The sequence below is a fragment of the Protopterus annectens genome, chromosome 6.part0 (genome assembly GCF_019279795.1).
Source record: "Protopterus annectens isolate FY-2018-M chromosome 6.part0, PAN1.0, whole genome shotgun sequence".
NCBI classification, from domain to species: Eukaryota; Metazoa; Chordata; order Ceratodontiformes; family Protopteridae; genus Protopterus; species Protopterus annectens.
In genome coordinates, this window is record NC_056737.1 from 1616443290 (window position 1) to 1616465063 (window position 21774).

Sequence of the window (21774 nt, forward strand, 5' to 3'; positions counted from 1 at the left end):
CCTGATGTAAAACCTGTTATTCTATCAACTTTCTAAGTTTGTAAGAGCAATATTTAAAAAGTGTGCCTATTTTTAGGCCTTTGTCACCCCATTATTTATGGCTTGATCTAAGAGGTTGAGAAGTATGAACCAGGCATATCCAACAAATGGAACATCTACAGAGGTTCCTCACTAAAAAAAATACAGGGCATAAGTAAAATGTCCTATGCACACTACCTCAAGGGCCTATCTCTGTGTCCTGTCTCCTACAGGCTGTTGAGGGGAAATATATGCCTGTCACTCAGGGCATTGTCATAACCCACTCTAACAGACATCCTACATATCAGGTAAACAAACAGCACCAGAATTACCCTTTCTAAAGACTTAAACTTTGCCAGTGATATAAATAGGAATTGCTGGACAGACAGGTATGTGTCCCAGAGACTACCCTATCTCTGTAACAGGCTCCCCATCCATGTGAAGCAGAGTTCCTCCCTAGGCCAATTCAAGTGTAACTTGGACAATTGGATGGGGAACAGGAAATTCATCCCTGACTTCACACCTATGTCTCTAATGGACACAGGCAACCTGTAAATGGTTCATCTCCCAGGCTCCTGCTTATAAATGTTTGATCTCCCAAGCCCCTGCTTACACTTATCAAGGGTACCAGAACTTGTCAGAGATTTGGGATGCATGGCTAGGCTTAAAAAGGCCCTTACGATCATTAGCCTAGTAAACAATTATGAACCTGTTAACCTGTAAAAATATGCCCCAATCTTCTGGAAAAATCCTATATAGCCCCCCATAAAGGTGGCTCATCAACCAAGCTCACAAACTATAGACCAGTTGCCATTCTCTCACCCTTATCCAAACCCTTGAAAAGATGCATTCATTCTCCACTTACTATATATAGTACTTCTCATCATCTCTTGTCACCCTCACAGCATGGTTTCAGACCTAGTTACAGTACAACCACTGCTCTCCTAAGATTCAGAGATATAATAAATCACAGTAGAAATTCAGGTCTCCTAACCTCAGCCCTATTTCTGGGTCTGTCTAAGACATTTGACACAGTGAGTCATCAAACCTTCCTAACTAAACTTTTTTTCCCTATGGGCTATCACCCTCCTCACTTAACTGGTTTCTTAGTTACCCGACTAATAAGTCCCAAGCAGTGAAATGCAAAAATTATTTTTCCTCATTCCTTTCTATATCCATCAGAGTCCCATGAAACTCCATCCCTGGACCACTAGTTTTTAACTTATTTATTAATGACCTAAACACACAGCAGCCAAAGAAGTTACCATAGTACAATATGCCAATAACTCCACTCTAATAAGTATTGGTAGGACACTACCTGTGCTCCAAACACTCACCCAGAATTCCTTCTCCCCAATAGAAGTTTAGCTCAGCAACTGACTACTCCTGAATCCAATAAATAAATAAATATTAAATAAATATATATATATATATATATATATATATATATATATATATATATATATATATATATATATATATATATATATATATACTGTTCACCCAAGTCTCTCTCCTCCCCAAAAACTACCTTTAATATACTGTCATCTGACAAGATCAATGTAGAACTGGTATCCCACACCAAACTACTAGGTGTGAGTTTAGACAACCAACTGAAATTTGAACTCCACCTTCAGCAAGCCATAAAGAAAACACCTCAAAAGGTAGGCTGCCTCTATAGAGTAAAACACTACCTTACTGACTCTTGTAGAGAAAACAGATGCTTCTTTTCTACTCCCCACTCTGTTATATGCCTCGAGATCAGACAAGAGGCCCCATGGACTATGATGTTTGCAGATGACATTGTGATCTGTAGTGAGAGTAGGGAACAGGTGGAGGAGACCCTGGAGAGGTGGAGATATGCTCTAGAGAGCAGATGAATGAAGGTCAGCAGGACTAAGAGAGAATATATGTGTGTGTGAATGAGAGGGAGGATAGAGGAATGGTGAGGATGCATGGAGTAGAGGTGGCGAAGGTGGATGAGTTTAAATACTTCAGATCAACATTTCAGAGTAATTGTGAGTGTAGAACAGAGGTGAAGAAGAGAGTACAGGCAGGATGGAGTGGGTGAAGAAGAGTGTCAGGAGTGATTTGTGACAGACGAGTACCAGTAAGAGTGAAAGGGAAAGTCTACAAGAGGGTAGTGTGACCAGCTATGTTATATGGCTTGGAGACAGTGGCATTGACAAAATGGCAGGAGTCAGAGCTGGACGTGGCAGAGTTAAAGATGTTAAAATTTGCACTGGGTGTGATGAGGGTGGACAGTATTAGGAATAAGTATATTAGAGGGTCAGCCCAGGTTGGAAGGTTTGGAGACAAGGCCAGAGAGGCAAGATTACATTGGTTTGGATGTGCTGGGGAGGGATGCAGAGTTTATTGGGAAAAAGATGCTAAGGATGAAGCTGCCAGGTAACAGGAAAAGAGGAAGGCCTAAGATAAGGTTTATGAATGTGGTGAGAGAGGACATGCAGGTGGTTGGTGTAACAGAGCAAGATGCAGAGGACAGGAAGAAATGGAAACAGATGATCTCTTGTGGTGACCCCTAACAGGAGAAGCCGAAAAAAGAAGAAGAAGACTCTGTTATATGCCTCTCCTATCCTGACCAATCTCAACTTCTCTCTATCAGCCAAACTAGAAAAATGATACAATAAAATAGCCAAATTCACATTCCTGCCTCTCTCTAAAACAGCTAAACTGGATTGAATTAAAAATTCTCTCTTGTACTGACAATTACTTACAGCCTTCAAACTACTGCACAATCTTGAAAAATTGTCATCTCTTCACTCCATCATCAGCCTTACACTACTAAGAGACCTGCACACTCCACTAACAAATCATTACTCTCTATAAAATAAACTTATCAATACAGGATGCTCCCTGTATTCACACTGCATTACTAATAGCTGGAATAACATCTCACTCCACATAAAACAGTCTGCAACCTGAAAGACTTAAAATGCCAACTGAAGCAGCACGTGATAGACAAAAGGCTCTGCACCTGCCCAGGTCAAATTGGTACTAATGTAACTGTATGAATTCATGCCATAAATCTCTTCTGCAAAAAACTTTATGTACTGTTATGCCAACTATAGACTCCACTATCATCTTGCCTCCTTTAACTTCCTTGAGCGTCCTCCCCTCCTTCCTTTCCTTGGACTTCACTAACTTGTTATCTTAAAATATGTATTCATAAACAACCCATAGAACTGTTACTTTTAATCAAAACTGTAAATGAAGTAACTGATGCCAAGGATGTCTGAGTAATGGAACTGTTGCTCATGAATGAAACTGACTGGAAATGAAAAAAAAAACAATGCAATTAAAGTCCGTGATGTCTGTATAATGCAGCTTTTCTCCCCAGGCCTCCACTAAAAAGAGTACTGCTCAGTCAGGCTTTCCCAGTAAACAAATACAAATAAATAAATAAATCTCAAAGCCCTGTTGCTATACTCAGCCTCTTACAGACTGCTAACAGGTGACCTGTGTCTGGCTTCCTTTGACCCATCCCCGATGGACCTGCTGCACAACAGCAAATCAGGCGGCACCAGAAATACTCAGTTCAGGGATCTAACCCTCCTCTGCGACATCAACATAATGGTGTGGCGAGACAAGTATATCTCACAGAGAACACCATTGCTCTGGAATAGACTCCCCATCTACATACAACAAAGTTCATCCCTGTCCACATTCAAGCGTTACTTGGATTGATGGATGGAAAATAGGAAATTTACCCCATGGTTTCCAGCTGCTCTACTAATGGACAGAGGCAGCTACTAAAGAATATGTACCTCTTCTGGGGCCCTTATAAATATTTATGGTATTAACCCACTTATTATCACCATGTGTAATATGATTCTAGTCCATGAAGGAGTAATATTAATCAAAGCACTAAAGGGGTTGAGAAATTTGACTAGACCTAAAATGGCCCACAAGGGCAGAGAAAGTAGTACTAGCCTTTGAACCTATGAACCCAAATTCTTCTAAACTCTGCCCTGATCAGACCAGCTATAGGTTATAATGCTCCTATTAGTACGTACCTATCCAAATACATCATGCACATAGAGAGACCACAGAGGTTGCCAACCAAATGATCACCAAACTAAAGACCCACAGCTACTAAATCAGACATGAGGCTCTATCCCTATAATGTGTTTATTGAAGATTCCTGCATGGTGATTTTGTCTGTCATTCCATCCTGTTGAGGACCCAGCTTTTTTATCTCCTACACATTTACAAAAACATAGTGAATCTTCATTAACAAATAAATAAGAAACACTGGGGGTGACAGATTTATTACTTAGCATTTCACGCATGTCTGCAATAATTTTCTATCACATATAAAACCTCATTTCCTTTGAGGCAAACCTTGATGATTGGATGGATGCACATAAATTCATCCAAGACCTGACTTGTTCTGTTTTCTTGAAGGCAGAAGATGCACTATGAGCCTGGGTGTTGACAGGGTGACTATGCTCCATAGACTGACTCTGGCTTGTAAGCTGTATGAATCTAAGAAATTGCAGGGCATGGCTATTTACTTTTGGCACCTTTTGTGTTTGCAACAGTTCCTGCTGCCAAATAGCTTCATTTGGAGACATGACTTCCAGAAATTCTGTTTGCAACTCTTGACTGTCACAGCTTTCACAGTCTCTTGTTTTCCTGCAAGCACAGTGAATGCAGTAATTCTGGCTTCTTACTAGAACCTCTCCTTTGATTAATTTGTCTTATGCAAATGTCAGTAACTTCTTCTATACAATTTAACATCTTCCCTATAAACTGCAGAGGTTCTTGTCTCAGCTTCTTTATCAGCCACTACATCTACAGATTACAGGCTTTCCCATGGCTGTTGAATGCTAGGCTTCTACAGTTCCAATCATTTCAGTATATTTCTGTCTCTGATAATTTCTTTTCAGGATTTCTTTTACTGTATGATGAATACCAAGCATCATCAATACAGTGGAGACAGGCAGGCATCAGCGATACAGTGGAGGCAGTCAGGCTGCTTTTCAATCTTCTCCTTGTCAACAGCTGAACTGGTGAAAGATGAGTCACTAAACTGCAGTATTTCTATTTTCTAGAACTGTGAAATGACAATTTTTATAGTGTTTGGTAAAGCTCTCTCTCATGAGATACTTCACTGTTCTCTCTATTTATCCATGTATGCACAAGTCCCCTGAGTGTATGACTTGTATATTACATGGGGCATTGCCAGATGTGACAACATCAGATATCCCTTTCCTCAAGAATATGGATGTACCAAGCGCAATTACAGTTGTATCTGTCAATACGATTATTTCAGAGAACTCTGAATAACAATGCATATAAGATCCACATGCGATACATGTCTTCTCTGAAACGGAACAAATCTGTACATACCCTCTGGATGAGCTGGAAAACTCAGTATGCCATAATTTCCTCCTTTCGACGTTTGTTACGATATGTATTTCAAATAGTACAATTCTTTACTATTTGTTATATTTGAGTTGACCTCCATAGATTCCTAGTTAAAACATATAGCGTGTTCTTTCTTCACACTTTATTTCTAGATGTGACACATAAATCTGCTATTAATTTTATGAACTGACTGAGAACTGTTATTCTGTCATCTTTAAATGTCAATCCCAGACCAATTCTGTTTCTTTTTGAAGGAAAAGTAGGGCTGAATTTCTTTCATTACTGTTGATTTTTGCTCTTCTGTGTAGAGACATGCGTGAATGGGTGTACCTTCGTTGAAGGCTGTGCATCAGAGCTGGCAACTCGGCACGTAAAAATCTACTGCCAATCATTAGCGGACCGGAGTTCCGCTGTGGTGACCCCTAACTGGGAAAAGCCGAAAGACACAACTGTTGATTTTTGCTCATGCCAACCTTCATTTTAACTTTATTTTTTTCTGAAATTGCATTTCTAAGTCCGTATCAATACCCTTTTGAATTTGTTTTTACTTTCTCTTCTATCATTGGTAACTGAGGTGTTGCCTAAAGAATTCAATGTTTTTCCATTAGCAGGTTTTCTCTGGTAAATATTCTCGACAATGTATCTGCTTTATGAAGTTCCTTGCCTGATCCATAGCACACATTCACATCATACATCTGTAGACTATGTAAAATCCTCTGCATTCTTAAAGGTGCTTTATAAAAAGAATTTCTGAATATGCCTTGCAAGGGTTTGTAATCTCTTTCCATCAGAATTTCTTTACCTTAAAAATATTCATGGAATTTTTCATGTCCATGCACTGTAAACAGTTCATTTTCTGTATGAATGCATCTGTTTGCACATCTGTAACTATTCTTGACCCATAAGTAACTTGTCTTTTCTTCTTTTGGAGCACAGTTTCTATACCAATCTGACTAGAATTGGTATAGTTGCAACACAACTGGCTTATTCACATGATAGTGTATTTAATAGTAGGGAATACATAATTCATTTCTTGATCATCTCAACCTCTAATCTTATTCATAGCTCCACTCCCAAGCTGCGTATTGCTCTGCTAGTTTTCTTAGATGCATGGCTATCTTTAAAATATTGCATTCAAAGTTTGCAAGATACTCATCATTCCTAGAAATCTCTATAGTGACTGCTTTCTGGCCTTGGCATTTCTGTAATAGCTCATATTTTTCTGAATCAGGTATAAAAACATATGATACTACATTATGACCAATGTACTTCAGACTTGTCACCTTTATTTTACATTAGTTCTTACTTAGCTTGGAAATATTCTGTCTTAATCTGCTCAGCAGTTATGTCAGTCTCGTCATGTTGTTCTACAGTCTGCTCACATGCTAATAAATCCATTATCTCTGAAGCACCTTCCAACCCTTTGCAGAAATAAGCAGCAGTGTTCTGGAATACATCTGCTGCTACTAAAATACCAAAAGGAAGTTTAAGGAACTTATGCCTTCCAAAGGCTAACTTTATTTGACTCAAACCCTGGTTGTCATCTAGTTCTTAATGCTCAATGCTCTTCTAACTTTATTTAGATGTTGTATATCAATGAAAATGTAAATCTTGTCTTTCATCATAATGGTGAAGCTACTATTCACCTATTTTGTTATCTGGAATTGCTTCTTAATAACACTTAAGGTTTTCATTTTCTTCAGCTCCTGTTGAACATTATTTGTGAGAGCAGCACTTACCTTATGGGAACATGAATCACTGGCACTGCATCAAGTATTAATTGTATGGGATATTCTCTCATTAAGCTTCCTAAGTCTGTAATCAATCAGCATCATGGTGCATGATATCACTGTTACTGTTTTGCATAGCACTTGAGATGTCTGGGTGACTTCAAGATTGAGTTTAAATACACACAGTCTTTGTTTTTTTTTATACTGTTAATACCTTTTACCATTCCAAACTTTGCACAAGCCACATGTTCCCCAAGTACTAAGAAAATTTCTTTATAAGTGCAACTATTTATAAAAGATTTTTTAATATCTGTACTATTCCATCAGTTTCAAACCTAATAATATAACACAGTTGCTAGAAAAGATTGTTAATTCACACATCTCTTTCTTCAGTGCCAAACAACCCAAATATTTAAAAGTATATTCTGACAATTTATTGCTTTGTTCTGCAGTATCTAATTAAAATGTCACATTCTGTCCATTAATTCTTCCAATTCCTTTCTAACAGCTTACTTTGGAGATTTGTGTTATTGCTTCAAATGCATTACTAGACTTCACTGTGTCATTTGTAAGCAAATCAGAGTCATGGGCAACAACACAGATTCAAAGTGGTGCCTGTCAGAAGAAGAGTTGTCTAAGACCAACCACTTTGGGTCACAAGTGTGGTGCACCATATTCCCCAGTAGAAAAACAAAGGGGCAAGAGTATTTGCCGGTACAAAGGGGGATGAGGACCTGACCTTCTCTGACCTACACCAAGGGTCCATGCTGTTGGTAAGAGGGGTCAGCATGTTACTGGCCAGATGGTGTCCAGTTGCCCAGTCAAGATTACCTGGATAGTTCCATTGAGTGAAAACTGGATGAAAAACCACAAGATAAGCAGGAAGGGCAGTGCAACCAAGTCACTCCGCTTTGAATTCAGAGTCTACTACATGAGGGCAAACTAGACATTTTGTGGGACTTGTGACAAAGAGTCTTCCAAATACAGTGAGGGATGTCGTCAAAATTAGTGACACACTCATAGCCATCAGATTTCAGTGTAAAGCTAGGGCAGTATTCATAATCTCTTCCTGTGCCCCACAGCAGGGTTGTAGTAGTTAAGAAAAGAGTACATTCAGATAGCACTTGCTATCCCTACTAGGTAAAGCAGGACAAGATGAGTTGGCTCAGATAATAGGGTACCTGAATTCTCATACTGGGACAGACAGAATAGAATTTGAGGACTTCCTGGGTCCACATGGATGGGGCAACAGGAATAAAGAAGGAGAGGTCATTCTAGACTTTTGTGTTGAAAATCGCTTCATAGTGACCAACATATGGTTCACCAAAAGAAACTGTCACCAAATCATAGACAAGAGTGGTCCACATATAACTCAGGTTAGCTTTCTCTTACAAAGGTAAGGAAAGGAAAGGAAAACATTGGGGTAGAGTCAGAGATTGCAAAGGAATCTCTAGTGAAACTATCAGCTACCAGCATAAACCACTGGAGGCCGCAGTCAGCTGCAACTAGTGATCATAGAATGCCCTAAACTCAAGATAGACTAGGCTGAAGAGGAGGTGAAATCAAGTGAAAGTACAGGAGACATGTTTAACGCTCTAGCATCTCATGATGAAATGGAGGTAGTTGGAGTAGAAGAAGAATGAAAGCATCTCATAACTGCTTGTGTGAGATCTACAGATCAGGTATGCATCTGATCCAAGTTGGGAAATAAGTTGCATTAGAAAAGCTGGTGGTGGAATTCATAAGTCCAGGAAATTATCAAAAGAAAGAAGGAGTGCAGGAAGAAGTGGGAGATAGAAAAGACAGCACAAACTAATGATTTATTTATTTATTTAACATTTGTTGACCGGGGAAACTCTGACTAGGGTAGAGCCTATTTTCAGTGGAGGCCTAGGGAGAAATGCTCCAGAAACATGTTTTTGGAATACTGCTCAGCTAACAAAGAAGTTAAGAAGAGAGCTGTTGTAATGGCAAAGAGCAAAGCATCAGAGGCACTCTACCATCTTCTGGAAAGTGACTCAGCAGATGGCACAAAAAAGTCAGTTTGCAAGGCAAAGACGGAAAAATAAAGAAGATAGTGATAAGGCAGGTAAGACAGGTAACAATTAGAAATGTCAGGATCCACTAGATCAAGCCCTGAAACACAGAGACTGAATGTCTAAAAGAACAGACTTACATATACTAAGTCCAAGGTGCCATTTCTCAGAATATTCCCTTTTCTCTGAGGTATGGTGATCTCGGAGTTGGTAAATATAAGCTCAGGGGAATCGGAGGTGTGTGTGTGTGGGGTGCTTGATGCGCTCCCTGCAAAAATAAATTTAAATTTAAAGAGGAAGAGACATTTTTGAAATTTTTGAAATTGTCAGCACACTGCATTTCAAGTCCTGACATTTCAATAGGGAGCTGATAAGACACCATTCATAAGGGATGCCAACAGCACCTTGCTCACCAGTCCATAAGAAAACAAATGCAAATGGAAAGAGTACTCCCAGCAGCCTCTGAATGTACCCATACACAGCCTATAGTGAAAGTGGAGGAAAAGCCCATCCTAGAAGAAGAAAAACAGCACTAGGAAAAACAAAGTCAAGGAAAGCAGAGGGCTTAAATGAGGTCAGAGTACATATGATCAATATCTTGACTGAGTTTGATGGGAAATGGTTTCCAATGGTATGGAAAGAGAGAAGGAGTATTCCAGATGACTGGAGAATAGGAATAAGAATAATATTGCCAGAATACAAGAACAAAGGGGACATACACAACTGTGGGCAGTACAGAGGTTTCAAACTCCTGTCACATGGCATGAAACTGCTAGAGAGGGCAATTGATAAATGAATATGTGGAGCAGTAGAAAGTAAGATGGGAGATGAACAGTTTGGATTCAGATCAGGATGCAGTACAATTAATCTGATAATGGTATTGAGACAGACAGTGCAGAAGAAGCTAGAGATGAGGCAACAGTCGAACTGAACATTCCCAGATTTGGAGAAAGAATATGTCAAGGTCCCAAGAGATCTGATTTGGGCAGTCATGCTTATGTTCTTCCTACTAGCCCATGAACCTCACACACACACACACACACACACACACACACACACACACACACACACACACACACACACACACACACATACTCAAATGCACTTGCATACAACCACATATGTGCACATGCACCACACATGCTGACACACATGCACCTCACACATCCACACGCATGCACACACACACACACACACACACACACACACACACACACACACACACACACACACACACACACACACGCACCCATCCAGACAACTGCAACATCCCCCTACAGAGACATACACACACAAACCCACAGCTTTTCAGTACATACCAGCTGTGGGGGTGCATGCATGTCATAGAAGTGAATGGGTATACTCCATCAAAAAACAGTCTGAATTTTATTTATTTATTTGCTTCAGTGCCCAAATAGGAAAGGAGAGCTATTCTTTGAATCTCTGTACCATGCTAGAGAAGACAACATGGCTAATTTGCATTAGCTACACTCCCAGACTGCTCTATTTGCATGTAACTCTTACCATTGAGACTGCTGCAGTGCTACAAGCCTTGATACCATTGTGTCAGTACACCATTCTCTGAAACATGCAGACAGAAAACACTGCAAAAACCTCAGGAAGGCAGGTTAGGGCAGTGTGTTATGTCTTTCTAAATCTCAGGGGCAAGTCTATTACACCTATTTTGTTGAAATATTACACCTATTATGTTGAAATTCATGAATCACCGGCTGATTTTTCTGCTGTTTTAAACATTTTTTCAGTTTATGGCTGCTATTTCTCTACTGTGTTAAACATTCTCTAGTGTGTCCTGTTGAAACTAGGGTAGCTAGTATCTGTAGCATAGTCCAGATCCAGGCCTGCTGCTTCTAGAACTGTTTGTAGTGGTTTGTTTGTTCTAAGCACGTTTTTCAGGCCATCTTGGATTAGAGTGGACCTATCTGCACGTTTATGAGAGAATTGTGCTGATTGGGACCTGTCTGATAAAGGAAGGCCAGTCTAGGGATTGGAATAAGCATCATCATTGGTCCTTTTGAATATTTTTGGAATTTTTTTCACATTTTAGTTTCTGGTATTTAGGCCCTGCATTTGAGCAGGTTTCTGCTTGTTTGTACCGAGCTGAATTGCAGTGGGCTACCAGCCACAACTCTCAGCTGAGATACTAGAAGAATAGAGGCTTTTGAGCTTCCAAAAAACACAAGTTGCCTTTTTTTTCTTATTTATACTATTTACTGCACTTTTTTATTGCATGCCACCTACTTTTATACTGTATCTATTTACTGTGTACTAAACTACACTTTTGCACTTTTGTTTTGTACTGCAATTTTGTTGCTGTTTTCACTGTTTACAAATATTTTCTTTTTGTTGTTTTCACTGTTTGTTAAGTATTTACTGGTATTTTCTCACTGTTTAAAACACTCTGTTTTGTCTGTTCTGGTTTTCCTGTCAAGCAGTGTTTAATTAACTGATCTGTTAACTGTTAAAAATATTCTTTAAAGCCTCCTGTCTGATTATCTGCTGTTTTAAACATTTTTTTTAGTGTCTCACTGGTATTTTTCTGCTGTGTTAAACATTTTCTAGTTTCCCACTGAAACTAGGATAGCTAGTAGCTATAGCAATGTCCAGATGCAGGCCTGCTGCTTCTGGAGCTGTTTGTAGTAGTTTGTTTGTGCTGAGCATGTTTTCCAGGCCGTCTTGGATTGGAGGGGCCTATCTGCACTTTTGTGAGAGAATTGTGCTGACTGGAACCTGTCTGATAAAGGGAGGCCAGTCTAGGGCTTGGAATAAGCATGCTCATTGGTCCTTTAGAATCTTTTTAAAGGTTTTTTTTTTCAAGTTTTAGCTTCTAGTATTTAGGCCCTGCATTTGAGCAGGTTTCTGCTTGTTTGCACATCGAGCAGCACTCCTCACTACCTCACAATTGTGCGCCAAAGCCAGACAGTTAAATTCAACAAATTTTCCCTTCAAACCCAGCCAGAAATATCCATTCACTGAGCTCCTCCATGAGCGTTTCTGAAAAGCCACCCCTAGTGACAACAGTCTTCAACCTAGCATTGGACTACCTATAACAGTTGGACTACCCTTGTTGCTCCTGCCAACCTTGTTGACTTGTGTCTCTTGAGGCAGTGTAGCAATTGCCTCATGTACACAGACAACCCTCTACTAATAATATAAAACTCAAAACAGTAACACTGAGAAGGTTGTCAACTCACCCACCACCACATGTTCACATAGCACCTCTACTCATACACATACCACCAATCATACCCATAGTACACATCAAACAAGTAAATCCACATATGCAGAGGTTCTCTCAAAAAACTTACTGAAACACCAGAGACCTACAGAACACAAGACTGCAACAGCTAGCACAGTCCCCACAGCACCCATGACACATAGCAACACCAGTGTCTCACCCACTAAGCCCATAAGGTGTAACATTCAAAAAACAAGTTTTCTTGTCATTGGAGACTCAATAGTGAGACACACACACATGTCCCACACACCAGGCTGAACAAGGAGAAAGTCATGGTCAGCTGCCTGTCCTGTTCCAGAATTCATCAAATTACGCATGCACTCAGGTCTCTCAACAACAAGTACCGTTCTGACTGTTTCATAGTTCATGTTGGTGTGAACGACCTGAGACATACATTACTGGACTATATGAAGAGATACATGGTTAAGTTCTCTGAGTATGTGTCCCAAGCAGGTATGTCCTTAGCCTTGAGCAGCATACTATCCTCACCTAGAATGATGCCACTGTATAAACAAAAAATGATTGATTTCAATAACTGGCTCAATTTTTGGTGTCATTCAAAGGTGATCCAGTTCCTGTCAGCCTGGGAAGCCATGATCAACAAACCTCACTGCTTTGCCAGAGATGAGTTTCACCTGGCACTCCTAGGCTTTCGGCTGCTGGCAAAGGCTCTTGCCTTCCCCATACTACCGTTTTTTTCAGCAAGGTGTCAAAGACAACATTACTGAGGTGAAATTAACTAATCAGAACAAAATAAGTGTCATGCTGCTAAATGCTAGGAGCTTAAACCAAAAACTACACTCCCTCAAAGCACTTCTATCACTAGAAGATGTAGATGTCTGTGTAGTCACAGAAACCTGGTTTAAGGTCTCAGAGAGTACCTTGACCCTGCAAGACTACAATGCCTTCCACAACTTTAGACTGCAGAATAAACACTGAAAACCAAAGGAGGCAGTGTTTCAATCTATATAAGAGATAAATTCACCTTCCATCTAGTTAGACTGGACAAATCTATAGAGTTACTCCAGGTCCAGGTTGCTGTGGTATCCCCATTCAAGTCTTAGCCAGTTGTAGAATGCCCTCCATGGGTCATAACACCCACAAAGCTTCCTTAACCAAGCTGAAGACAATCCAAATTTTACCAAACACACTGGTTATGGAGGATTCAATTATCCATCATTAACTGGGAAACCTCTGCTAGCCCAAGCTTACTAGCAGCAAAGTTCCTTGAATTTGTGAATTTAAATGCCCTGGAACATGTATTCCAACAAGTCTATTAGTTACTCATATCAAAAAATGTCAAGTACAAAGTACTTGAACAAAATTGTTTAAAATTGCACTAATCAAATACAACTTAAAAATATTAAACAGGAAAAATCATTTAAAACATCTTTTTTTTCTTTGGCGAGCTAGCTAGTTGATATATGAACAAATTGTCCATACCCCAGCTAGAGGAACAAACATTCTAGTTCTGGTCTTCACCAACATGTCAAACAGGTGCACTGCTGCAACTGTTGGATCTTCATTAGTTAAAACTGACCACAAACCAGTCACCTTCAAACTGACACTAATACCAGAACTCACAAAGTGTGAAATCAGACTAATAACTTCACCAAGGTAAACCATACCCTCCTAGGTGAAGGTATAAATGCATTTCAAGCCCCACCCCAAGCTGGAAGTGGTAACTATGCCGAAGCTTACACTAAAGCCCTATACAATCACTTGCATAAGTGTATAAACTTGGCCGTACCAGAAAGAATGAAAACCAGAGCACCAAGTAAAAACAAGTTGCCATGGTGGACATCCAGGATCAACAAACTCTACTATAAATGCAAAAATTTGCTGTCCAAGAAAATAAAGGCAAGGCCTCAACAATGGAAAAGCATCCTCTTCAGCTACAACAGGCAAATAAGACAACTTGTCAAATCCTCCAAGAGCTCCTTTGAGAAAAAACAGTGCTGCCAAGGATAACCATAAGGCCTTTTACAGCTGCGTATGTAACCTAAAGGGTATGATCCAAGCATGTGCAGAACTAGTGGCCAATGGTATCACGCACACTGACTCCACAGAGATAGCAAATCTGCTAGTGGATAGGCTTGGCAAAAATTTTGCTCCCTTATCCCATTATAACTTGCAACAAACCCTCCCCCAAACTCTCCCAGCAACCCTACATATCTGAAGAAAAGACCATCAAAGCCCTGTCAAAGGCAAAAAACACAGCCTCTATGGGACCAGGCTGTCTTCTAAACAGGCTAAAACATGAACTAGCATCACCACTAAGCACCCTTTTTAATCATAGCCTAACCACAGGCTTTGTTCCTACAGAATGGAGAACAGCTACAGTTATTCCCCTCCACAAAGGTGGCCTAGCAACAGACCCAGGGAATTACAGACCCATAAGCCTGACCAGCCTCATCTGCAAGGCCATGGAATGTATCATTATGGACCTCATTAATAAAGACATAGGTGACCTCCAAACCATGGATTCTACCCAATTCAGCTTTGTGAAGGGCAGATCCTGCCTGTTAAATCTGGTGGATCTCTTTGAAAGTGTGACCAAGGCAATTGAGGAGGGCAAATCTGTGCACACAGCATACCTCAACTTGGCAAAGGCTTTCAACACAATCCCACATTCAGGCATTACAGATAAACTTAGAAAACTGAATGTATATCCCTTTGTTGTAAGATGGGTTGCCAACTGGTTCACAAACCAGACACACACTATCAAAATGGGTGACTCCACATCAACCAGCAGACCTGTTACCAGCAGGGTGCCACAGGGGTCAGTGCTGGGCCCCCTACTGTTTGGTATATACATCTCAGAAGTTCAGGTCAAAACTAAGGGGCTGTGGCTGACCAAGTTTATAGACGACTGCAAACTAGGTGTAATCACTGAATCCCCAAATGATGTCAGTATACTCCAGGAGGGTCTCACATAGACCAGCAACTGGTACATTAGTCATGGTCTCAAACCGAATGCAAAGAAATACATCATCATTCCCTTCAGCACAAATAATGTCCCACTATCAAATCAGCAACAATACGCTAGGTACCCATGAAGTGGAAAAGGACCTGGGATCACAGGTTGACTGTGACCTTAACTTTGACCACCACGTCTACTGTAGTAAGGAAAGCTTTCCACGTAGCACACTTGATTAGTAAAGGCATCGCCTTGAGAGCAAAATAAGTTATAGGTCTCTATACTTGGCACTTATCCAGCCCATAATTGAGTATAACACCCCATTCGGCATGTACCATACTAGCAAGTGCAGCATTTAGAGACACCTCAGAGGTTTCTAATAAAGGAGATCAAGGGGCTCCAGCATGTGCCTTACACAGACCAACTAAAGTCCCTGTCACTATACTCCATATTGTATAGACTTCTAGGAGAGACTTATGCCTGGCCTACAGAGCAATCCAAGACCCAAACTTAATGAATTTGCTGCATATCCATAAATCAAATGGGACTAGGGCTATCCATTCCAAGGACTTAAACATGGCCTACGACTTAAATAGGACATGGTGAAGGGATAGCTTTATCTCCCAGCAACTGCCACGTCTTTGGAACAGGCTACCAGTTCATGTGAAACAGAGCCCTTCTATGACACTATTCATGAGGAACCTGGATGGCTGGATGGTGAACCTTAAATTTTTATCAGGGATAGAGCCCACAACCTCTCCTGGACATGGGCAGTCATCACTAAATGCAGTCTTGGGTATTGACTAGCACTTCTATGGTATTACACTCAGTTGAAATGGCTAGGCTTAAAATGACCTCCAAGTTGATAGCCTAGTAATCTCCTCTGATCTTATGATGCTATGGTGTCCAAAATCAATGGAGTGATTTTGCCAAAGCAACTACATAATCTAATGTTACAGCAAATGTATGGAACACACCTGAGAATTTGTAAGTGTAAAGAAAGAGTATCTGACATTTTGTTTTGGCTAGGAATGTCCAAAGACATTGAAATGATAGATTAAAAATGTCAAATCTGTAACATACTACAGAGTCAGATCCAAAGATGCAATGATATTTCCCAAAATTTCAGATAGTTGAAGGAGTAAAGTTGCTTGAAATTCATTTCTGTTCAGGAATAGTTAGTATGTCGTACTATTGTTGTTTCCTGAGATTATTTATTTATTAATTTATTTTCCTTTGTAAACCAGGTAAAAGAATTGGTTCAGTAACAGTTTTCAGCCACAGCCTGATCCATTTAGACAAATACAATAAATAAAATAGACATCAGAGCACAGACATTGTTATTTGTTACAAACATAAGTATACCACAAAGAACTGAACATAACTTAGCTTCACTAACAGACATCAAAATCAGAACATTTTTACACTATAAAAACAACAACAAAATACAAACTATAACTGTTACTAATGCACAGTAACAATGTGAAATGACAGAAGTTTTTCATGGTAAACATATACAATATATTAACACTGGCAGTAAGAAAGTGACCCAGTGAGGATATGAGCTTTTACAATAGACTGGATCCCAAAAGATCAGTACTACTTTACTTTAAGGAAAAAACCCACCAAGTGATCCAATATGTAAATGAGATTCATTGTAGAATTAACATATATGTGAACAGCCTCCGCCAAGCATCAAAGGACAAACCATTAATGCAACTACAAAGGCTAAAAGGCACAAATGCAGCAAACAAAAAATAAGTTCTCAAAGGAAGCATTAGTAAGCTCGGGGAATATTACTTAAAATTATACACAGATGTGTCACAGATGCCAAAGAAATTTATATTTTTTAATATAGCTGTTGTAAATGCATGAAATAAAGGCTGCATGTCCATTTACACATTTTAAAATATATAACATAAGGCTACGTACATGCCTATATTATGATAATTTTGTGGACTTATAGATATGCAGAATATTAGAATGCTGCATATTCCTTTTGGTAGCTAAGGACATTATGAAACTGTTAAGGACTGTTATTTGTCAATAAAGAAGTGTCAATTTCTACAAAAATTGTAAGTGCTTGATTACGTTGAAGTCTCAGCTGAGGCTGGCCATAGTTCATGGCTCACCGAGCAACTTCGATATTCAAGAAGTACCAGTCTTCCCCTGTGGATATATATATATATATATATATATATATATATATATATATATATATATATATATAGATAGATAGATAGATAGAGATATAGATATATAATGTTGGTGTTTACATCATAAATATATCACCTACATGGAGTCAAAAACAAGTGCTGAACTAGTAATGAAAGAGGAACTGTGTAGATTACTAAAGATAAATATTTTGTTCTTTATGATTAAACGTTAATGAATTGCATTTGTTTCTCTTGACTGTTTAGAAAAATAAGAAGACAGATGATTTACTTAGAACTATGTTTATTGTTTGGAATAGATGGCTGACTGCATCTCTGCAACAAAAGTAAACATGGTGAATCAGTCTGTTAACAATTCCTTTCGCACTCTGACAATCAGAAAAACCTACTTGTGAAGAATAAGGAAGTGGTAAGAATGTCAATGAAAAGTTATTTTCTTTTCTTCCTGTTATGATTTAAATCTAGTGGAATAAGTTTATTTCTCTAACTGTTCAGAAAAAGAGGCAGATCATTTTTCATTTGGGACTATACTTATAATAGGATTGTTTGACTGCATCATTTAACAAGGAGATGTGGTTACAGAATTTGTAAAGTAAGTGTTTTGGCTTTCTGGCACTAAGAAAATGAATCTAATGCTGATTAAGTGTGAAGGTTAGCTGGTATAGTTTATGTTGCTGATTGTTCCTTTTGCTGATTAAAAGTTAATAGAATGTGCATTAATTAGTAAGTATTCAGAAAAATTTGAAGATAATTTTTCAGCTGGGTTTCACTGCATTGGCTTATCTATAATTGCTTGAATTACATTCCTGATGCAGCTTTTAACAAAAATTAGGTGTTGTTGAATCTGTTACAGTTTAATGTAAGATGACAGCAAGTGGCTGCCGGCACATTTTTTCCCCTTTTTATTTATTTCCTAGTTTCCCTAAGTGGATTCTCAAATGGGTTGAATGTGATTACTTCTAGTGCTGACCATGTCATATAATTTTTTTTGTCTTTTCGGACCAGATAAACTACTCCAATAAAAGAACATAGCACTGGCCTTCAGTTTGTTTTCCTGTTTTACCTAGCTTGCATTTTGAATTTAAGGACTGCTGAGTCATTGCCTCTTCTGATTACTTTGGCTTGCTTTTCAATTATCCTGGCATAATTGATGGTAACTGTTTTGTCAGGCACATAGATATTTCCTTGCCTTCATGTGTTATCTTTTGCCACCTTGGCATTACTTTGCTATAGCCTCTGCTTCTTTTTAATTTGATGATATTTTTGAAAGTCCTTGAGTGGAAGGAAAACCTGTTCAGGGGAAATCAGCAGATGTTAGTGGGTGAAGAGGCTAGCATGGCATGCATGTGGAGAGTGATGGTCAGGGATGTGCATGCGTGCATGTTGTGAGTGTGGAGAGTGGTGGTCAGGGCTGTGCAGGCATGGCATGAGTGTGAAGTGTAGTGGCCAGGGCTGTGCAGGCATGGTGTGAGTGGGGTGAGTGGTGGCCAGGGCTGTGCAGGCATGGCATGAGTGTGGGAAGTGGTGGTCAGGGCTGTGCAGGAATGCTGTGAGTGTGGGGAGTGGTGGTCAGGGCTGTGCAGGCATGACATGAGTGTGGAGAGTGGTGGTCAGGGCTGTGCAGACATAGCATGATTATGGAGAGTGATGGTCAAGGCTGTGCAGGCATGGTGTGAGCATGGAAAGTGGTGGTCAGAGCTGTGAAGGCATGGTGTCAGTGTGAAGAGTGATGGTCAGGGCTGTGCAGGCATGGCATGAATATAGAGAGTGATGATCAAGGCTGTGCAGGCATGCTGTGAGTGTGGAGAGTGGTGGTCAGGACTGTGCAGGCATGGCATGAGTGTGGAGAGTGGTGGTCAGGGATGCGCAGGCATGGAGTGAGTGTGGAGAGTGGTGGTCAGGGCTGCGCAAGCATGGTGTGAGTGTGAAGAGTGGTGGTCAGGGCTGTGCAGGCATGGTGTGAGTGTGGAGAGTGGTGGTCAGGGCTGTGCAGGCATGGTGTGAGTGTGGACAGCGGTGTTCAGGGCTGTGCAGGTATGATGTGAGTGTGGAGAGTGGTGGTCAGGGCTGTGCATTCATGGTATGAGTGTGAAGATTGGTGGCCAGGGCTATGCAGGCATGGCATGAGTGTGGATGGTAGTGGTCAGGGTTGTGCAGGCATAGCATGAGTCTGGAGAGTGGTGGACAGGGCTGTAGAAGCATGGTGTGAGTGTGGAAGTGTGGAGAGTGTTGGTCAGAGCTGTGCAATCATAGCATGAGTATGGATAGTGGTGGTCAGGGTTGTGCAGTCATGGTGTGAGTGTGGAGAGTGGTGGTCAGAGCTGTGCAGGCATAGTGTGAGTGTGGAGAGTGGTGGTCAGGGCTGTGCAGGCATGGTGTGAGTGTGGAGAGTGGTGGTCAGGGCTTTGCAGTCATGGTGTGAGGGTGGAGAGTAGTGGTCAGGAGTGTACATTCATGGAGTGAATGTAGAGTGTGGTTATTAGGGCTGTGCAGGCATGGTGTGAGTGTGGAAGTGTGGAGAGTGTTGGCCAGGGATGTGCAGGCAAGTCATGAATGTGGATAGTGGTGGTCAGGGCTGTGCAAGCATGGCATGAGTATGGCTAGTGGTAGTCAGGGTTGTGCAGGCATGGTGTGAGTGTGAAGAGTGGTGGTCAAGGCTGTGCAGGCATGGTGTGAGGGTGGAGAGTAGTAGTCAGGGGTGTGCATTCATGGAGTGAATGTGGAGAGTGGTTATTAGGGCTGTGTAGGCATGGTGTGAGTTTGGGGAGCGGTGGTCAGGGCTGTGCAGGCATGGAGTGGGTATAGAGAGTGGTGGTCAGGGCTGTGCAAGCATGGTGTGAGTGTGGAGAGTGGTGGTCAGGGCTGTGCAAGCATGGTGTGAGTGTGGAGAATGGTTATCAGGGCTGTGCTTTCATGGTGTGAGTGTGGAGAGTGGTGGTCAGGGCTGTGCATTCATGGTGTGAGTGTGAAGAGTGGTGATCAGGGCAATGCAGGCATGGCATGAGTGTGGAGGGTAATGGTCAGGGTTCTGCAGGCATAGCACGAGTCTGGATAGTGGTGGTCAGGGCTGTGCAAGCATGGCATGAGTATGGATAGTGGTGGTCAGGGTTGTGCAGCCATGGTGTGAGTGTGGAGTGTGGTGGTTAGGGCTGTGCAGAGTACTGACTGAGTTCCTAAGTTGTTTGCTCTGTCATTGCTGCATTTAGCTGAGTCACTCTGATAGTGAGCTGGAGATGAAGTCTGTAATAACTTGGAGTAATGAAGGGTTTGTACTGCTGTTTTATAGATTATTGCCACTGTGGATTGGTGAGGCAATGAATAATTAGCACTTTGTATTGTTGTTTGAATGACTGTGGGGCAATGGAGAGTGATAACCTAGCTGTAAATGTTAGTATGCTGGACTACAACAGACTTACAACCTCACTGGAAAGCTTTAGTTATATGATTTATTTATATCATTAGAGATAATTTATCTGTTTTTCCATGTCCCTTTGTTGAAATTCTTGTATGGGATATGTCAGGGTTTCATAATTTTCTTGTTCTTTAAGATCAATTTTAATTTGACAGTTTCAGCTTGCAATTTTCACTACTTATTTTTTTTTTTATTTGTTTGTAACTCTGGTTTTAGCTTGACAGTTTTAACTTGCATTTTACATTTGACATGCGTGCCTTATTTGGGTATTTATGGCACCTGTAGAAACTTCTCATTGCATACACTCACTTTATTGCAAGTCCTTTATTGATTACATTATTGTAATTCATGTTTAATTTGTACAGTATGTTGGAATAAGTAACAGAATTAAAGATTAGATGATTAGTTCCTTTGGAATATTGATATTCAGTCAGAAAAGCTATCACTGGAGACCAAGGAAGTGTGACACATACCAGAGATAAGTTATTTCCTTTTATTGTTTTAACTACTTAAATGTTCTTGGAATAGACCTATTTTTTCTAACCATTGAAAAAAAGTGTGAGGTAGTTGTATACCTCCAGCAGTCCTGCATGCCACCAACTGTGTGAACATCACCACCATTATTGTTTATGTCTTCATGTATTATTGTCCGGGATATGTGCACTTAATGCCAGAGAGTGAAAAGACAACATGCAAATAATGGATCTCTAGAATGGGTGGTCAAGAAAGTTTAAGATATATCAGTAATCCAGCAGGCCTAGAGAAGGGGTAAGATATGTATAGTGGATGTGGGATAGAAATGCAACTTCTGTGTTTTTTTGGGGAAGAGGACTT